Source organism: Quercus lobata, chromosome 7, assembly GCF_001633185.2.
Source record: "Quercus lobata isolate SW786 chromosome 7, ValleyOak3.0 Primary Assembly, whole genome shotgun sequence".
NCBI lineage: Eukaryota > Viridiplantae > Streptophyta > Magnoliopsida > Fagales > Fagaceae > Quercus > Quercus lobata.
In genome coordinates this window covers 4,764,546-4,777,338 of record NC_044910.1, presented here as the reverse complement: position 1 = coordinate 4,777,338, position 12,793 = coordinate 4,764,546, and positions in this window count along the sequence as shown.

Genomic DNA, 12,793 nt, shown 5'->3' with positions numbered 1-12,793 from the left:
ACAGCCCCTTTGCACTGAATCTCTTCTGCAATTTCTTAGGGGTGCCTAGCACAAGTGTTAAGCTCAAATGTTGAAAGATGACCATGCTAACCACAAACATGGGCACCTAATAATTACACATAAGCATGAGCTGCAACAATATCAACTCATCTGTCAGCCTCTGGTGAAGAGTTGCAGTAAGGTGTGTGCAAGCAAACCCCACTCCCACTGCAACTCCGTAACTGCCTTTTTGTGTCTCCAACCTTACTGCTCTCTTGATAATTCTTCCAAAGCTTGGGAGTAATCCCCCATTAGCAAACACCATCACATGGTCTAGACCTGTGTAGTCAATTCCCGCAAGTATGGATCCAATTGCGGATAAAGGACCTGTAAACCCAATTAAGGCAGCAGCTGCAAGGGGCCCATGCCAGCACCCAGCGGTCAGTAGCCCCAAATATGCAGCTGGCCACAGCTGCAACAGAAGGGAACCCATGTAGAGAGACAAGAAGGACCATGAGAGATTTTGATGTAGCCACTTGGAAATCCCTCAGCCAAAGCATGAAAGGCAACTGCTGCACATGACATGAATGACTGAAATGTGTGAACATTCACCGGGAAAGTAGTTACCGTAGGCAAGTTATTCACTGAAGCTCTTTTGCGACCTGCAAGCTTCAAGACACTAGAACCTGTAGCTTGGACGAATGCAGCTCCCATTGCAAGCAGTAATGCAAGAGGCATAAATCCAATTTTGAAGAGAAAAGTAGCTGTGATGGTCACCAAGTACTAAGGACAAAGGCAATGCCAAAAGCTACACCCATTAGAAAAGCATGCTGAAGATGGAAAGCAAGGGCAAATGCAACAAGAATAATTCCACCGAGAAATGGCCCAAGACCAAAAAGCATCCTCTGAGCTGAAATGCAGAGAAATTTAAATTAGTCAAAAAGAAAAAAAAGGAAATGCAACCAAAGTTGCTTTAAAAGATGTTTTCCTTCTTATATGGCATTTAAAAAAAAAATTATTTATTTGTTTTTTTATATTGGTTCAAAATCCTAATGCTATAACCCTACCCTCCCCTCCTTTTACCCCAAGCACTTATGTGCCTGGGAGGTACCAATCCTTCTTATATGGCATTATCAATATAGTATTTCCATTGTATCAACATGAATTAGTTTCAGTCATACTAAAAAAATTATATGACTTCACCTGAGCCACAAGAATCCAGACTTATGTTCACTGCAAAGGTTAAACAATGTCATATCAAAATGATCTGTCTGTGAATCAAAACTAACATGCAGCCAACTGAACTTTTGGTAAGGGCTCATGGTCGAAAAACTGAACTAGAAGAAATAATTTCCAAAGCTTAAGGAAGATTAAGCCCCCAAAATTTAGGCTCAGATCAAGAAATTGCAAATCATCTTTAAACAAATGAATGAAATGCTATATAGGAGGGCAAAGCACAACAATAGTGGGCAAGAAACAGGTAACATAATAATTTCGCCATACAAACTACGAAGACAAAGTAGAGGCTTGGAGAACAAGCGGTTGACAACTGATTTGGAAGCTTCAAGAAGTACTAGAGACTTGTATTTTATTAGTTTATTTTCATGTGCATGCACTAGCTTGTAGTAGTGCTACGATTTTATTTTCTTGAGGCTGTACTGGCTTGTAATACTTCTATGATTACTATGATATGTTGTATATGATAAATTGTCGATCAGTTTTTACACCCCTTGAATACTTAGCAAGTCTGTTCTAGCTGCAATCCAGTTTTAAAAAAGAATTTTGATTAGTTTGGGAAAATTAATAGACAAGCCTAAGCCTAACAAGTCCAAATTAATATCATAATCACATTAAGTTAAAATTCTAAGCTCACATTAACATCTGGTGCTTTATCTACACATACTAAGTTACTAACCATTAACTGCACTAGACCAAAACGATGATCCTGAACTGCTTCAATTATTTCAATGTCAAATGTAACACATTCACTTGTCTAGTTTCTCAACCCGAGATTCAGTCACATTGATAAGAAACTATGATAGCATCCTTAATTTTTTTTCCCATGAGCTACCGAGCCAAGGCCATGCTTTGTCTGTTTATTTATGTTGATAAGTAATAGATTTTATTTTAGTAACAGTTAAAGAATGTTGGTAACTGCAAGAGAATTAGAAGATTTTTCTGTTACTGCTTATCTGGTTTGGAAGCAACGAAATTGTCTTGTCTTTGAAGGATATATCCAAAAATTAAAAAAAAATAAAAGCAGGGTTTAATTTGTGCCCCATTTAAAGTATAGCGTACAAAGTGAAAATTTATTGTTTTTCAGCTTGTTGAAAAGTACTAAATAAAAAAAATAATGATGATAAATAGTACATGAAATCCGCTGTAGCACATTGGCAATTCTTGATATGATGATTATAGAATCCAGGTTCAAATCCTGGCAGCGGATAATTTTTGTTGTTTTAGGCTCCCTCTAATATGCATGTTTTGGATTATATTATTTTACAAAGAAACCATTTTTGTAGTTTCTCAAAAAAAAAAAAAAAAAAAAAAAAAAAAAAAAAAACCATTTTTGTTGTATTTTTAGTGAGCCTATTGGGCCCACTCTTTTTAGATAATATTCATATTTTGGATTATATTATTTTACAAATCAATTTTTATTAGGAAAAAAATCATTGTTTAATTTTTATTCCATTTAAACTATGAAAATTGCTACATTTACAATATTTTCGCAACACTTTTGCAATAAATTACTTGAATTTGAATTAGAACCAATAAGGCAATAACAACACTTTTGGTAGTAAGTTGTTATTGCCTTATTTGTTCTAATTGAATTAATCACTTAATAAGATGTTTAAACATTTGAGTTCTTTTTCAATGTTTCGAATAAGAAGTATGTGTTCATGTATGTATGTAGTTGAATAATGGAACAGAAGAAAAAGAAGAGAAAGGTGGTAAAGCACATCAAGAAAGTTGTGGAAGAAGATGTTGTAGAAGTGTTGTTACTCAGTTCTGATGAAGAAAAGTCTGTTTGTGATACGCTCTCTATTGAGGATGACGACGATGAGAAGCGAGTGCCTCAAAGGCATCAAAGCAAGAAGCTGAAATAGCCCACTAATTTATCAAAGAAGAAAGCAAAATCTCATGCAAAGAGGTCAAAGAAGAGGAAGACAACTAATTGACATGATGGTACTCAACAATTTTGCATGTCAAATTTGTTTTATTGATTTACTTCAAGGATATGTGTAAAATGGTATTGACTTCGGCTATTTTATTAGCCAGTTTTATCAAGTTGCTTGTAGCTACCAATAACAACAACAACAAAACCTTAGCTCAGAAATTTGAGGTTGGCTATGAATCCTCAATAGATTAGTTAGGGTCAGTTATATGTATTATGTTCCTCCATTTTTGTCGAGTTGTATGTAGCTACCAAATATAAGAAATTTTGTTTTTTTGTTGTTGTTGTTTCTCGTTAGAAAAGAAATTGTATAATCATATCCTTTTTTATTTCAACTTTAGTCAAGTTCTTTATGATCTTCAAGACTTCAACCTTGTCTAAAGCCGCCCATTTCACAATGAATCTCAAATTCAACCCCAACCAAGCTGCAATCCTTCCAACGACACCACTTGCACTCAAATTTTAAATCTTCCAATTCCAGTCTCAGCTAATATTATACCTATTTGAGTAGTCACTCAAGTATCTTCTAAAAAAAAAAAAAAATCCCTAAAAACTAGAAAATCTATAGCGTTACAATAAAAAGAAAATTGTAATCCACAGTTGTTCTCACACTATAAAGAAATTAATAATCTCTTTTTTAAATCTAAAAGCAATGAAAGCGAATAAATAAATAAATAAACTCTGAAGGTGATCATTTTGGGTGTGTTTGATTAGCATAGGTTCTTTATGCAATATATTTTTATTTATTATTATGTTTTAAAAAAAAAAAAATTAAGTGGGCCAATATTGAGTTTCTAAGAAGAGTGGGCCGAAGTACAAGATCTAATCTTGTCTGGCCCACTAAAAATACAACAAAAAAAGAGTTTTCCGCTGCCAGGATTTGAACCTGGATTCTATAATCATCATCAAGAATTGCCATTGTGCTTCAGCAGATTTCATGTCATTTTTTCCTCGTTTTATATTTTATTTAATGCTTTCCAACAAGCTGAAAAACAGTAAATTTTCACTTTGAACGCTACACTTTAAACGGATCACAAATTAAACCCTGATTTTTATTTTATTTTTGGATCCTTCAAAGACAAGGCAATTTCGTTGCTTCCAAACTAGATAAGCAGTAACAGCAAAATATTCTAATTCTCTTGCAATTAACATCATTCTTTAACTGTTACCAAAATAAAATCTATTACTTATCAAATATATAAAGCATGGCAATGGCTCGGTAGCTCATAGGAAAGATTTCTCATGTAAAAAAAAAAAAAAAAAAAAAAAAAAAAAAAAAAAAAAAAAAAAAAAATTAAAGGATGATATCATAGTTTCTTATCAATGTGACTGAATCTCAGGTTGAGACACTGGACAAGGGAACATGTTAAATTTGATATTGAAATAACTGAAGCAGTGCAGGATCTTTGTTTTGGTCTAGTGCAGTTAATGGTTATTGTGTGCATTATAAAGTACCAGATGTTATTGTGAGCTTTAGTATTTTAACTTAATTAATATGTAATCACGTGCATATGCACGGGTACAATTAAAAATAATTACAATTATACAGTTCAAATTTATATATTTTCTTTTTCATAGAAGATGTTCAAATTAAAATTATACATGATATTAAACCATACATTTCTAAAATATGTAATGGTTTTTCATTATATATGTGTGTGTGTGTGTGTGTGTGATTTAGAATTTAATTGGTTTAGACTCTTTTGTTTTTTGCACCCAATAATTTACTTACCACAAAAATTAAAAACTTAAATGGACACGTGGCGAAAATTAGACTTCAATTTAGAATCTAATTAGATTTGGACTCCTCGAACTTTACACTCAATAATTTACTTGGCACAAAATTAAAAATTAAACAGGACATGTGGCGCAAAATTGAGAATCCAATTAAAATTTAATTAGATTTTCTTTGAGCTTTAACTATTAATATATACTAGTTTGTAACCCTATTCATATGCAAAGATATACTTAAAAGATACACATTAAAATGCATAGTATATGTTGAGGGCCATTTGTGGAAGCCCAGGAAGATAGAAAAGCCCAATAATGAGGGCTACAAAGAATTGACAAGATAAATAGCAAAAAAACCCATTAGGCCCAAGCGGCAGGAATAATAGATCACAGGCCCAACAAACAAATAAATGGGTCTTGAAGAGGCAAGCGGGCTCAAAGAAGCCAGGAAAGAAAGAAATAGCATCTCATGGGCAGAGTATGAGGTAGAAAAGTGAGAAAGGGCTGCCGCAAGCTTAAGGCAATGCAAACTAAGAAAGTAAGGGGTTTATGGCAGGCCCATGAACCCCAAAGATAAGGATAAGGTTATTGGGTCGGGGAAGCCCAATGAAGTTAGTAAAAAGCCCATGGGAGTGTGGAATTAGCAAACGGGCCGAGAAAGCCCAAAGAAAGCAATCGGGCCATGGATGCCCAAAGAAAAGGCCAAAGGGACATAGGAGCCCATGAGTAAAAGCAAAACAGTGCCCATAACAGGCCACTGAGAAAAAGGATGAACGGCTGGCCCAAAAAGAGGTCCAGCAAGATTAAGTTATTACGGTAGGAATAATAATTCAACGTGGCAGGCAATAAAGAAAATCAAAAGTGGGCCAAAGAAATGTAAGGCCCATCATCATACGAAGCCCAGCTCCTGAATGGAGCGAGAAACCAAAAAAAAGCCCACATGAAGGGCTAGGAAACGCACATGGAAAGTCTCCAGGTCACGACAGACGCATGAGCAGTAGGCAGACTCTTGAACAAATCTGAAAGGGAAGCACGCGCAAGGCCCAGGAACCACCAGCCTGTACCCAACCAATATAGGATATGGTGGGGCCATGGGCCAGAGGTAAGAGGTAAGAGGTAAATGGGGTATGGTTTGGTGGTGGGGAGAGGGGAAAATGTCTATTTACGGCTCCTGCCCAAAGCCCTTTTGGGAGGTACGTCCTGCTGGGATGACAGACCACCCAAAAGAGGCAAGTTTGAGGGGGAACCGTTGGGTGCATGCCTTGAGAGTGGAGAGAGAGAGCATTTATACCGTGGCAGGAAAGAAATGCTGCAGTAGATGGAGAAATGAAACCTGCCTCTATCTGGCAAGAGTAAGTGATACACACCTCTAGTGGTCGGCAAATACGCCCAGACTAGACAGAAGCGGTTAAGGGGCAAAATGGTAAAACCTTGGTCACGACAGGCACTATAAAAAGGCTCTCGCCATGCCCTGTAAGGAGGATCGAAAAACAGAGTAATTGGAGGGAGTGAAAAGAAAAACAGAGCAAGAAGAAAAGAAAAAAGATAAGAAAGAAAACATAGTAAAAAAGAAAGGAAACTAAGGAAAAAGGAGAGTTAGTTCAATGAGCATGCACCAATAGATCGGTTTCCCTCTCTCCCCCTTCAAATCTTACTTTCTTCCAAAACGTAAACAATGACTCTTTCCTTTTGGGCAATAACCATTCAGGTCCGACTTCCTCAAAGCCATTAATCCCTACGGCAGGATCTCTTTCCTGGGGGATTATTTGCATTGAGAAGAGGCGTTCTCCCCTCTTTGGCTTTGTTCCGGCAGACTAAGCTTAAAACTTGATTTATGCCCATTTGATTAGCTAGTATTATTTTTCTTCATTTTCTCTGTGATTGATATCATTATGACTGTAATCATGCTTTATTAGTAGGGAATACATAGCTATTTATTTAAATAGTCAGAATACTCTGTTTTGATTATTATTATATCTGCCTGCCGTAACTCGTCTGCAGCAGTTCTGCTTGCCGTAAGTTTACTCCTAGCACACCAGGCATAAGTTTGTGCACAAACCGGCCCAAGTTGAGTTACAATTGGACCGGCCCCAACTCCCTTACTCAGAAATATTCGGGCCTATCACAGCGGGAGGCAGCCCAACCCATTACCGCAGGAGGCAGGCCAAGCCCAATACACCATACACAGAAAAGGCCCCTACAGTATAATTCTTACATATATAATTTAAATATTATTGATAGTTATTCTTATATATATATATATATATATATATATTTTTTTTTTTTTTAACTCTTTAAAAAGTCTTGTAAGAATGTTATCAGGTAGAAAATGTAAATTGTCCATTTTTTAAACTATTTTTATGTTCATTAATTCTAAACTCTTTAGTTTTTGTACACAATAACTCACTTGAATGAATATTTATGATATGGTCTCACATTTGATTCCAAAATTAAGAAATAAAACCCTCTTTAAAAATAAATAATTTAGGACACATGACGCAAAATTGAACTTCAATTATAGAATCTAATTGGATTTTCTCTAAACTAAATTAACTCATTTTTTACACTAAATTAACTCATTTGGCACAAAAATTAGAAAATTTAGATTAAATGGGACACATGTCGCAAAATCAAATTCTAATTGAAATCCAATTTTTACATTAAATTAACTCACTTGGCACAAAAATTTTAAAATTTAGATTAGATGGGACACGTGGCTCAAAATTAGACTTTAATTGAATTTCAATTTGAAATTTAATTAAATTTTCTCTTATCTTTACCTATTGTTATTTATATAGACTAGTCTCGTTACATGTGCTTCGCACATGTGATGAGGTTTTTATATATTTTGAATTAAATGTAATTTTTCAATTTGGATTTGTCTATTGTTAGTGAGGTTACACACGAAGGGATTTTTAAGAAACTAAAATTTAGGATTTTGAAAATGAATAAATTGCTGGATTTAGTGTGTGCTAGTTTTTAGAAAAAAAAAAAAAAAATCAAACGTGTGTAGATATATTTAAATAGATAATGTGCTAATTTTTAGGGAAAAAGTTTTTGTAGTAGTTTTTTTTTTTTGAATTTTTTTAAATTACAATTTTAACCCTATTTTTTGTTTTTAAGAATAAGGGTTATCTAATTATATTAGGGGTATTTTTTGACATTTTATGAGTCATAACTAACTTTATGAATCCTCTTAATATATAGAGATAATATATAAAAAAGAAGAAAATAAAAAAATCATAAGAAAATAAAAAAATCATCTATTAAGAAAAATAAAACTAACCAAAACATACTAGGGTGTGATGAGTATTATGCGTTTGTGAGTGAAATAAGTTTTTGTATAAATACTTGTCACACCCTTAGGTATTTTCGTGATTGGAAAATATAGTAATCCCAAATTATGATGAATGAAAATTATTTACCTTTACAACAAAAAAATAAATAAATTGAAGAGCCTTTGAGCACACACACATGTACTCAGACGTCAGTAATCCATAATTATCTTTTGTTTTGACAATTCTGTTAATGTTATAATAAATGATTCAATGATTGGAAGGTGATGCTATTATTCAGTATTAACCTCTAATGGAAATAAAAAGATTCTCTGAGCAAATCTTATATATTTACATATAGTGAAAATGTATACAAATTGTAACTATAAAACTATTTAAAAATTGCATGTGAAAATATTGACGAAAGCTATTATGAAGAAATCGATGGATGAATGTAGAAACATGAAATATTTACATCTAGTAAAATAGTAAAATAATTCACTACATTAGAAACATGGAATAAGTCATCTTATTAAAATTATGCGTGCTATTGTGGAGAAGTTGATGGAGCAATGTTTTGTGTTCCCCATTGTAATTGCTTTCTAGTAGCATTTGCCATGAACCTATGAGCAGAAATACAAAATGTGTTACTTTAGCATAACAAATAGACATTTTAAAACGTACAAAACATAATGAAATGAAAGATGAGTTTTTGATGGATGCTTCGATGTTATTCATAGAAAGGACATCGCTGAGACATTTAATTCAGATTCAATCATGCATGAGCCCACACATTGAACCATAAACATAAACATAAACTTAAATATTTTTGAAGTTCCCAATTTGATATTAACTCTAAAAATAGATGTTCATGTTAAAAATTTGGACTTTTTAGGACAAAAAAATATTATTATATTTTACAAAACACCTTTGAATGTGAACGAAAGCAATTTGATGTAACACTTACATAAAATTTGCAAAAATCTTTTTGTTTTAAATAGTATAAATGAAATTAATTATATCTGGACTTTATGGATTTTGGAAGAATTAATATTTTTGTTCATATTTATATAATTTTTGGAAATGCCTTCAATTAGTAAATGAGAAAAAAAATTAAGTTTTTTTCATACCAAAAATTCAGTTAATAGAGAGAAAATGAATTATTTTGATTTCTTTATGTATTGCAATAACATAAGACTATGTAATTTTGTTCCCGTTATGAGGGAACATTACATATCGATTTCAGTGTAGCATTCTATAACCTACTACCTCAATTCTTCAATATGCGGTCACTCTATTTGTTTAATTGAACTCCTTATTACAATCTTTATAGATAAAATTTTCTCTCCCTCACTCAAATTTTTTTTTTTTAAATTAAGAATAAAAGACATTTGAAAATTAAATATGCGCATGTTGCAGTTGTCATCTCCAATGTTATGTTACTTTTTTTTTTTTTTTTGAGAAACACCAATGTTATGTTACTTAATGTTATATTAGTTTCTATTTACCTTAAAACAATTTTTTTTTTTTTTTTAAATTTTCATCTGTAACTAACTAGTTCTCATTTATTTTTATAACCTTAATTTGGTAGATGCTAGTATATATATGTGCACAAGTGCTTTCAAGGAAAATGTAAAAAAAACCATTACCATAACGATAAACATAAACATTATATGTGTGTATGATATTTGAATAATATTTTATAAAGTACACTATGATATTTATCCATAAAAAGAGCTCTTTTATGTTAAAAATTTGGACTTTTAAGACAACAAAAATATTCATAAATTTAACAAAAGGTCTTTGAATGTGAATGAAATCAATTTGCAATTTATTTTAAAAAAATAGTTTACTAGAAATTAATTATTAGTGCACTCTATGAATTTTGGAAGCATGCATATTTTATATCATATTTCTATTATATATAGAAAATCTTCAAAATATGTTATAATAAAATTTTAAGATTCACATAGATTTAAATTAATAAATGTTATGAAAATTTAAGATTCACATGTTCTTATTTTTTTTATCTGTTAAAAATATTGATTACTATTGATAATATTCTACTATGAAACTCTATGGTTAACAATGGTCATTTTGAAGAGAAATTGACATAATAAAAATGTTTGTTCATTAATTGGGATTTAAAAAAATAAACATTTAAAATAAATATATGAGTACTATTGTATATATCTTTTGAGCAATTTAAACATATTTGCTTTCTTATTTCTAAGTGATAATTTTCTGCTTCGTAATGTTTTTTTTTTTTTTTTTTTTTTTTTTATAGGAAAACTTCATAACGACGTAACGAAACCGTTTTATTAATTTGAATTTTAAAAAAATTGAAATCAATATTTAAAATGAATATATAAGTTATAAGTTAGTACAATATTATTATAAATATCTTTTGTGCAATTTAAACTTATTTTCTTGCTTTTTTCTAATTAATAATTGTCTGCTTTTAATTTTGAAACTTCATAATTTTAATAAGAAATTGTGAAAAAAAAAGCATTCAAATTTTGAATGACACTTTTTTTTTCATAAAAAATAAAGATAAACCTTCTAAAACACTGTACTGGACGTGAGCCACATATCAATCTAGTAGTTGGGTTTGAATATATGAACATATGTAGATTGTAGGTAAAGCAGAAGAAGCAGCCACTACAAAATTCCCCCTATGACCACAGAAAACCAATTCGTCCTAAGGGGTGGAGAAAGGGAGCTTTGGCTATTAGAGCTATGAAATAATAAAACATAACAAACGAATTTTTTTTTTTTTGCTAAACGAAGAGGGGGGGGGGGGGGGGGGCAACTATTGTGATTTACTCTCCTAGGCATAACTATAGGGGTACCCCGCTAGAGAATGTTAGATAGATGATAATATTGGTTAGTTAGGTAGGTTTGAATTCTAACACATAGAACCAAGTCAGACAAAGGAATAAAATTAGCTTGCATAGCATACACAACTAACAAAAAATTCAAATGGAACAAATAATGCTTAGCCTGAAAACACATAGCAAAGGTCTTTCTAGACTCAAACATGCTAGAAACTAATAGACTTATAGTAAGCAATCAAAAAGGAAGAAGCACCACAATGTAATCCTCCATCCCACTCATATTTTACATGATAATGATATAACAGGATTCAAAACAGGATTGGCTGGGAATGTTCAAAAGGTATATATGTCCCATTCAAACTTGGTTTCTTCATGTGGGCTTAGCATGAACGAAAGAAGAAAATCATGTGACCGAAAAACATTAACATAAAGGAATTGAAAAAAGAGGGGGTGGGGGATTAATTTGTGGTGCTGGACAAATTTACCGATAGTAACACAAATTTTCTATGCGAATTGTCCAAAGCTCAAGCCCTATGAATATGACCAGCAATACCTGCAACATTAATCATGGAAAAACTAAAATATAAATATATAATTCAAGAACAAAATTTTCACAAAGAGAAAGGAAAACTTGTACTCACCTTTTCTTAGGAGTATGTGTCTTTGTTTTGTTAATGGAGACTGCTTTTTCGATCTTCATCATACCACTAAAAAAAAAAAAAACCAATTGCACAGGTTGCAACCCAAATTGAGGGGAAAAAAAAAAGTATATGAAAGCAAGAGAGATAGAGAGAACTACCTTCAATGCCTTTAAAAACTCAGAGCAAATATTATGCATTTGAGAGATGTGAAGATCTATGCGAGAGTGAAATTTTGTGTGAGTTTTAACTTTTAAGTGGTGGCAGTGTACGATGTTTTTTTTTTTTTTTTAAGGAAAATGTGACTGAATGTTTCTGAAAGGTTGTATGTTTTATGTTTATAGGAACAATGAATAAATGGTAGGGATTTTGTAGTGTGCAAGTTAAATGTTTTTGCTTAGGTGAATGAACTGTTTATTGTGATTTTCTTAACTTCCGTGTTAGGTGCTAATGCATGCAAAATTTTTTAAAATTCTAGATAAGACACATGATGAAATTTTGTGTGAGTTTTAACTTTTAAGTGGTGGCAGTGTACGAATGTTTTTTTTTTTTTTTTTAAGGAAAATGTGACTGAATGTTTCTGAAAGGTTGTATGTTTTATGTTTATAGGAACAATGAATAAATGGTAGGGATTTTGTAGTGTGCAAGTTAAATGTTTTTGCTTAGGTGAATGAACTGTTTATTGTGATTTTCTTAACTTCCGTGTTAGGTGCTAATGCATGCAAAATTTTTTAAAATTCTAGATAAGACACATGATGCAAAATTAGCTATCCAATTTAAAATTTAAATTATATTTTCTCTCAATTTTGATTATATATATATATATATATATATATAAAATTCATTTGGCACAAAAATTAAGAAAGGATTTTATTATTTGGTCTCTATATAAATTTAGACACATGGCACAAAATTAGATTCTAATTTGAAATTCTAATAAAACTTTCTCTAAGTTTTGTCTATTAATATATATATATATATATTGATATGATTATGATTTTAATTTGGACTTGTTAGGCTTAAGCTTGTCTTTTAATTTTCCCAAACTAGTCAAAAACCATTTTAAAATTGAATTGCAGCTAGACAGACTTGCTAAGTATTCAAGGGGTGTAAAAACTGATCAACAATTTATCATATACAACATCATAGTAATCATAA